Genomic DNA, 6355 nt, shown 5'->3' with positions numbered 1-6355 from the left:
GGGCAGACCCATCCTTTCCTGCCCACCTTCGCCATGGCGGGCGGCGGCGCCGGCGGCGCCAGGCTCGGCCCGGCCCGGCCCGGCCCAGCTCGATCCGCTTCGGCTCGGCTCGGCTCGGCTCGCCTCCACCCGGCGCGGCTCGGCGCCGGCTGTGCGCGCTGCCCGCTGCGGCGCGCTCACTTAGGGGCGGAGGAGCGGGAGGGGCGAGGCGGGGCGGGCTGCGGCGCGGGCGCCCCTGGCAACGGCGGAGCCCGGCCCGGCCCGGCCCCCGCCGCCCCCCCGTGCCGAGGCCCCGGGCGGTGCGCGGGTGCTGCGGTGGGGGGCAGCCGGTCCCGCGGCGGAGAAGCGGGGGGGGGGGCAGCGAAGGGCCTGCAGGTTTCACCACTGTTCTTTTTTTGGTGTTTTGTTTTCTTCCCCCCCCCCTCCAGATAGCGTTAAATGCCGGAAGCGTGAGGAAGCGTTGGCTGCTTTGTGCCGTTCGCTGCCAACGGTTTCCTTTGACGCCCCCCGCCGGGGGCCTGGCGACACTGTATGGCACCGTGGCCCCCTTCCCTGCGGGGCTGTGGTAGAATTTTCGGTACCTGTTTGTAAACGTGCGGGCTCTGTTTTTCAAACTTTCAGGTCATCTGGTAAATGCAAGACAAAAAAAAAATTAAAAATTAAATTGGGGCTGGTGTTGTCGTGCTGGGTGACAGGCGGGCTGGCAAGGGGCAGGCGAGCGTGCAGGGCCGCGCACCGCAGGCTGGGTTTGTCTGATTGAACTGCATCTGGCACCACCGGCCCCCAGTTGTGTGCCCAGGTGGGCTGGGGGATCAGCGGGAGCACAGGGGAAAACCCTCACGCGTTTCCTTCCCATGCGCTCCAGCTGTGCCGGGGCGACTGCGAAACTGGGTCCTCTCCGGCACACCGTGCTGAGACGGAGACCAGCCCTGAGAGCACTGGGGTGAGGAGCCAGAGCCGTTGCTCTTGCCAGCAGTTTGCTGCATAAACGCATTTTTAGAGAGGCTCCTAAATAAAAGCGGCCTTATTTCTCAAATGTGTTGAGCACCTGCTTCTCTCGCCATCAGGCAAATTTAATTTAAGAAATAAAGGGAAGCCTAGTGGTAAAAAGGAAGCCGATGAGTAAGTATCGCTTTAATTTAATTAAATCATAAAAGGTTGTAGACCACTTACAAGGAAAACTGGCATATTACATTGTTAGGAAGCCAAAGAAAGAGCAAAACAAAAATACCTGATGCAAAGAAGCAGCCAGGAAACATCATGGCTCCTTCCAGAGTTTGGCATGGAAATGCAGCGAAGTGAGAGCAGCCTCAGGGGTGGAAAGAGAAAAGGCCCCTGGGGTTTCAGGGTGAGCAGGATGGGGCCTACCCCTGGCAGAGGAGCTCTGGCCCCGGTCCCGCTGCCACGGAGGGTAACACCTTTTTTCCATGTGCACCGGGAATCTCAGACAACACCCTGGCGTGAATAAAAGATCCCATTTGTGGGGGGGTTGGTGCCTTTCTGCACAGTAGCAACAGCATCAGTTGTGAGACAGTGAGAGCTCAGGCCTTCCTCCTTTTTTCTTTCTACTTGCTTTCTCATGAATCCCCTCTTAAGATTTACTCTGCTTTGCTTTTAGACTGTCGTGGTGACCTGGAGGACAGCTGCAATCCAATGGCTCTGAAAAACAAGATAAATTTACTTAGAGTTTACTTTTTCCTCACAAAGTTTTTATGGTCTGCGTATTTCTCTACATGCTTTAAGTGTCCCATCCTTTTCACATTGAGGATTTAATGGTAGGTTTTTTGTAAGAGCTAGAATTAACTACAGTACTTTAAGCACGAAAAGCCTCCCAGCTACATGTACATGGGAGTGTGCTTGTGGCTGGTATTTGCCTTTTTGGGGTAGCAATATCTTAGAGTTGTGCAACCTGAGGAAAAAAGTGAAGTTATGTTCCCTACCTTATTCCCAAATTTTGGGATAGTAGAACAACACATATTGAATTGTGTTGAAGACACGTGTATGTACTTTTTGTTCCCCATCAGAGTACACTGTTTTCTATTCTTTTGTTAGTGTTTTATCTCTAAAATCATTCAAAAAAACCCGCCAAAATTCTGACCTCTTTTCTTAATAATGTATCTTTCTTTTTTCACTTAATTGACTGTAATTCCAGGGACACGAACCTGAAAAAGTGAAGTTGATAACTTACGACATCCCTAGAAAATTAGAGAAACATTTAAAAAAAAGACTTAGGCAGGTAAAATAGAGCTCTTTTAAGCATTCTGATGAGCAAGCTCTTTTTAATCTGATCTCCCTATTATAGACATTGGCTTTGCTCCTGGAAGTAAATTCAAGCTGGCAGTTTCTGTATGGGGAGCTAAAAAAAAAAAAAAAGTAATAAAAGTGTCCCAATAAAATGGAAAAGAATTAAAGATACCCCAACCCCATGGATCACTCTTGAGATGTTGAAGGTATTTTAAAAATGAACACAGCTATGGAAAAACACCAAAAGAACTAATGCTTTGGGAGGCTAGCAGCTGATACAGGTGCCAAACACACTTGCTGAGCAAACAAAAGTCTGAATTTTATTTAAACAGCATGTTTTTTTAGTGTTGTGTGATCTCAAGACATCCTGGAATCATGATGAAATGAATAGGATGCATCTGTGAAGAAATGGCAGTACATTCATGTGTGCAGATGATAGGGACATATTCTCTAGCCATATTGCTCACTGTTACAAAGTTCTTAGATGTATCATGGGCAAGACTGTATAAATGACAAAATGTTTTTTTGTGATGGGTTCTGAAAATTACTTGTAATGCATATGAAAGGTGCAGAGGAATCACTCCTGAAATTCACATTTGCCTGCGACAAAGTGACATGCATTCATTTTTTAGCTCTGTCACATACACTCTGTATGATTCTTCCCTTGAAGGCTAAACTAATCTGGGTTACCTTGCTGTAGGCCTAGGATCACATGTAACTTTTACACTAATAGGTTATTACTGCATGGAGGCTTAAAGTGTATTTAGCCCTTTGTCTCAACATTCGTTCCCAATCTGTACAACTGTCTTGCCAACACTTTAAGGTCATTAGTTCAGAGCAGTCAGATACAGCCCAGTGGAAGCTTGCCTCCTCCTACTCCTTAAAAATGTTTTCAGAGATTGCAGTTAAGAGAGAAGAAGCCGCTGAGCCTCAGTCCCTCAACTTTTGCTGCCAGATCAGCCAGTTATTATCACCTGCATATGCTTTGGTAACAGCCGACTCAATCCATCAAAAGCTAGTGAAGTTCCTCTCCCTGCTAATTTCTGATGACTATAGGTATGCAAATTTGTCCCAGGGAAATGCTGAATTTAAGGAGAATTCTTTCATTGTGGGTACTGAATTTCTTGAAATGCATTGATATAACAAAAGGATTTGGCAAAGTTCTCAAAAACCAGGTTCTAATATTCTACCTAGAATGCACGCAGAATAACTGAATCTGCTTTCTTTTATTTGTTTGAGTTTGAGTTTAACTGTTACCATTAAGCCAGGTAGCATACGGGAAATTTGAAGACATAGAGTAATTGTCTGCTGTTAAATAGATTTCATCTCCAGGAGAAAATAATCCAATAAAAATGATGGTGTTTGTAAGTAGTGCAAACATTTCTAGGTGTCATCTTTTGGCACTGGACCAGCTTGCTGCGCTGGCTACTTTTATCATTAAAGTAACTGAAATTCTTTTGGTTTTGGAATATGATAAGCTGAACAGTGTAATCTTTATGGAGTTAACTAAACATGAGCCATTAAGCACAATGTTTTTATCTCCAAGTTACAGAACTAGGCTATTAACAAAGTCGCCTTGCTTTTGTTCCACTCATGAGCTTTTTTAGCCATACATAAAGGCTGAAATTAGGGATGGAAATGAAAAGTTTGATTCTGGATGCAGTTCAGGAAAGGGCCAAATGAGGCTTAAGGAAATGCATGAAGCTCTCTTACATGTGTAAAAATACTCTCCTGTAACTTGGCACACAAAACTGCAAGATCTTTCCTTATGGCCTGGGACCTGCGTCTCCTGATGTCTGGCCTCAAGGTTTAACTGCCCTATAAGCCCTGTGATTCAGCTGGCTGAATTTATTGTAAAATAAACAAGCAAACAAACAAACAAGACATTTTTGGAGGATGTTTGACTGTCCTCAGGGCAGAGCTGATGGGGTATTGCTGCTTTTTTGTTGTTGTTGGGAATACAGGTTTCATGGCAGTAACAGCTCTGCCCAGGGTTCCTGTTTTAGCCAATACAAGCCAGGCTGCAGTACCAGGTTCCCTCTTAGTATATTTAACCAATCCACTCTTTGAATTTTAAAGGCAAATCCAGGTTTATTGCGGAAGCTGCTTCTGAATACACAGAGAGATCCTTATTATATACTATCATAACTATTCCATATAAATATATATATATATGTACACACACACTAGTATATAATATACTATTGCTGTTTGCATAGGCTTTTCTACTGTGTTACCAAAGACACTCTCAACTTTATCAATTTGGTCATTCCTCTCTGTATTTTCCACAGCTGAGTTCTTTCAGAATTGTTGAGTTAATGGTCAAAAGATGTTCAATGTAGGTAGAATGGTCTAGATTTGGCCTAAAATCAACAAGGATAAGAGGGTTTGCTTTGCTTTTTTAATAAAAACCTGTGCCAAATTCGTGGCATGTTAATAAAAAGTTTAAAAAAACTAAGCTAAAACTAAATCTAAAACCCTTCTTGTTTGATTTTGTTGGAGCCAGTGGGATCATAGCAGGAAAGAATTTGACTCTACTGAAGATGTTTTTTTTAATTGCCCATATGTAGCCATTGAATGCTGAATATGTTTTCTTTTCAAGAACCCAATTTACTTGAATCTCAATTGAACATTACTGCTTTATCAGCCACTTTTCACTGTGAGCTTTCACTCACCTCTGTCCAACTGACAGACAAGAATGATGATGAATGCACGCTAAAACCCCTTGATGATGGTGAACCTGTTACACCTTAAAACACCTGTTACATGTTTTCTAGATCACTTCTAATTTTTACTAGTTGTGTTCCTGTTCTCACAAAGGTTAGTGTGAATAGTGTCACAGATTTTGATGAAAGCTGGAGCAGACCCTGCCCTGTGTAAAAATGAAAAGAATTCCCATCAGTGGGAAAGGTTTTGAATTTTTTCTTTCGTGTTTTAGGTAGTGTAAACACTTCATATGTGCTTGCATGTTTGACTGGCTGCAGACCTTTCACACTGTAAGAAAGTAGGCAGGCAGAGTGGGCAAGTGGCATAAAAATCTGTTTCACAAATTCAGATTTAAGTGATGGCTATGTACTATTTACAAAGGGTTGAAGGAAAGTTGTACTTAGCWAGTCATCAGGTGAAGATATGTTTTATGAAGTCCAGCAGTTCTCACTTGACTTGAAAATATTGTCAAAGAGCTGTGAAGTGATCATAAGCCAGCAGCTGTGTAAATCCAGGTACATGTTGTGGTAATAGTGGTTCTAAACAGTGTGGTTCTAAAAGTCTTCCCTTTTCTCAGTTATTCCATCAATAAAGTGCCCATGAGAAGAGCTAGACTGACACGACTGCAGTTTCCGTTCCTAGTTACTTAGAAAGTCAAGGGTGGGTGTCAACCATATGTTTCCCACAGCACCCTACTTTAGCCTAACATGAGAAGGAGTTCTGGCAGCAGTAAAAAAGCAATTAATTTTGCATGTTGATTATACATTTTTATGTTTCTCCAAAGCATTCAAAAAACCCTGGCCTTGATTTTAAGAAAGTCAGCACTAGTAGGGATGAGGTTTGTGTGTGATGGAGATATCTTCATGGGCAAACTTTTATTCAATAACCAGTTTTTAAATGTTCACAGAAATTCATAAAGTGCTGTCCTCGGCTGCTGGATAGGTCCATATGTGAGTAAGATAGGACCAGGTAGGCACAGAGATAAATGCGTCTGCAGTCTGGAGTGGAGGCTGACCATTTGATTTCTGCCATAATTTCCCATCTGCTGACTCAGAAATGAAGGCTACTCAGGGCAAGTGACTAAGAGGATTTGAACTGAGTCCAGTGGTGGTTTTCAGGACGTTTGGGCAATAGTCCACACATTATTGTTTGGTGACATGACTTGCCACAGGCTGTCCAAAAGTGAAAAAAGTATATAATATTGCTCTTTGGCACAGCATTACCTATGAGGCAGCTCAAGCTCAGAGCAAGAGTTGCTTCACAGCAGTGCTGGCGCCTGACCTCCAGGACCATGTGAGAAGGTTGGACCCTCGTTGTACTGGCACTCAGTTCTTATCATCTGGAAGAGCTGAGAAATATAAGTCTGTTAAGCAAATATCATTTTGCTAGTGGAATAATAAATTGT

The sequence above is a fragment of the Apteryx rowi genome, unplaced genomic scaffold (genome assembly GCF_003343035.1).
Source record: "Apteryx rowi isolate R43461 unplaced genomic scaffold, aptRow1 scaffold_1197, whole genome shotgun sequence".
Classification (NCBI taxonomy): domain Eukaryota; kingdom Metazoa; phylum Chordata; class Aves; order Apterygiformes; family Apterygidae; genus Apteryx; species Apteryx rowi.
The sequence above is the reverse complement of the archived record's forward strand: the minus strand, read 5'-3'. Positions refer to the sequence as shown.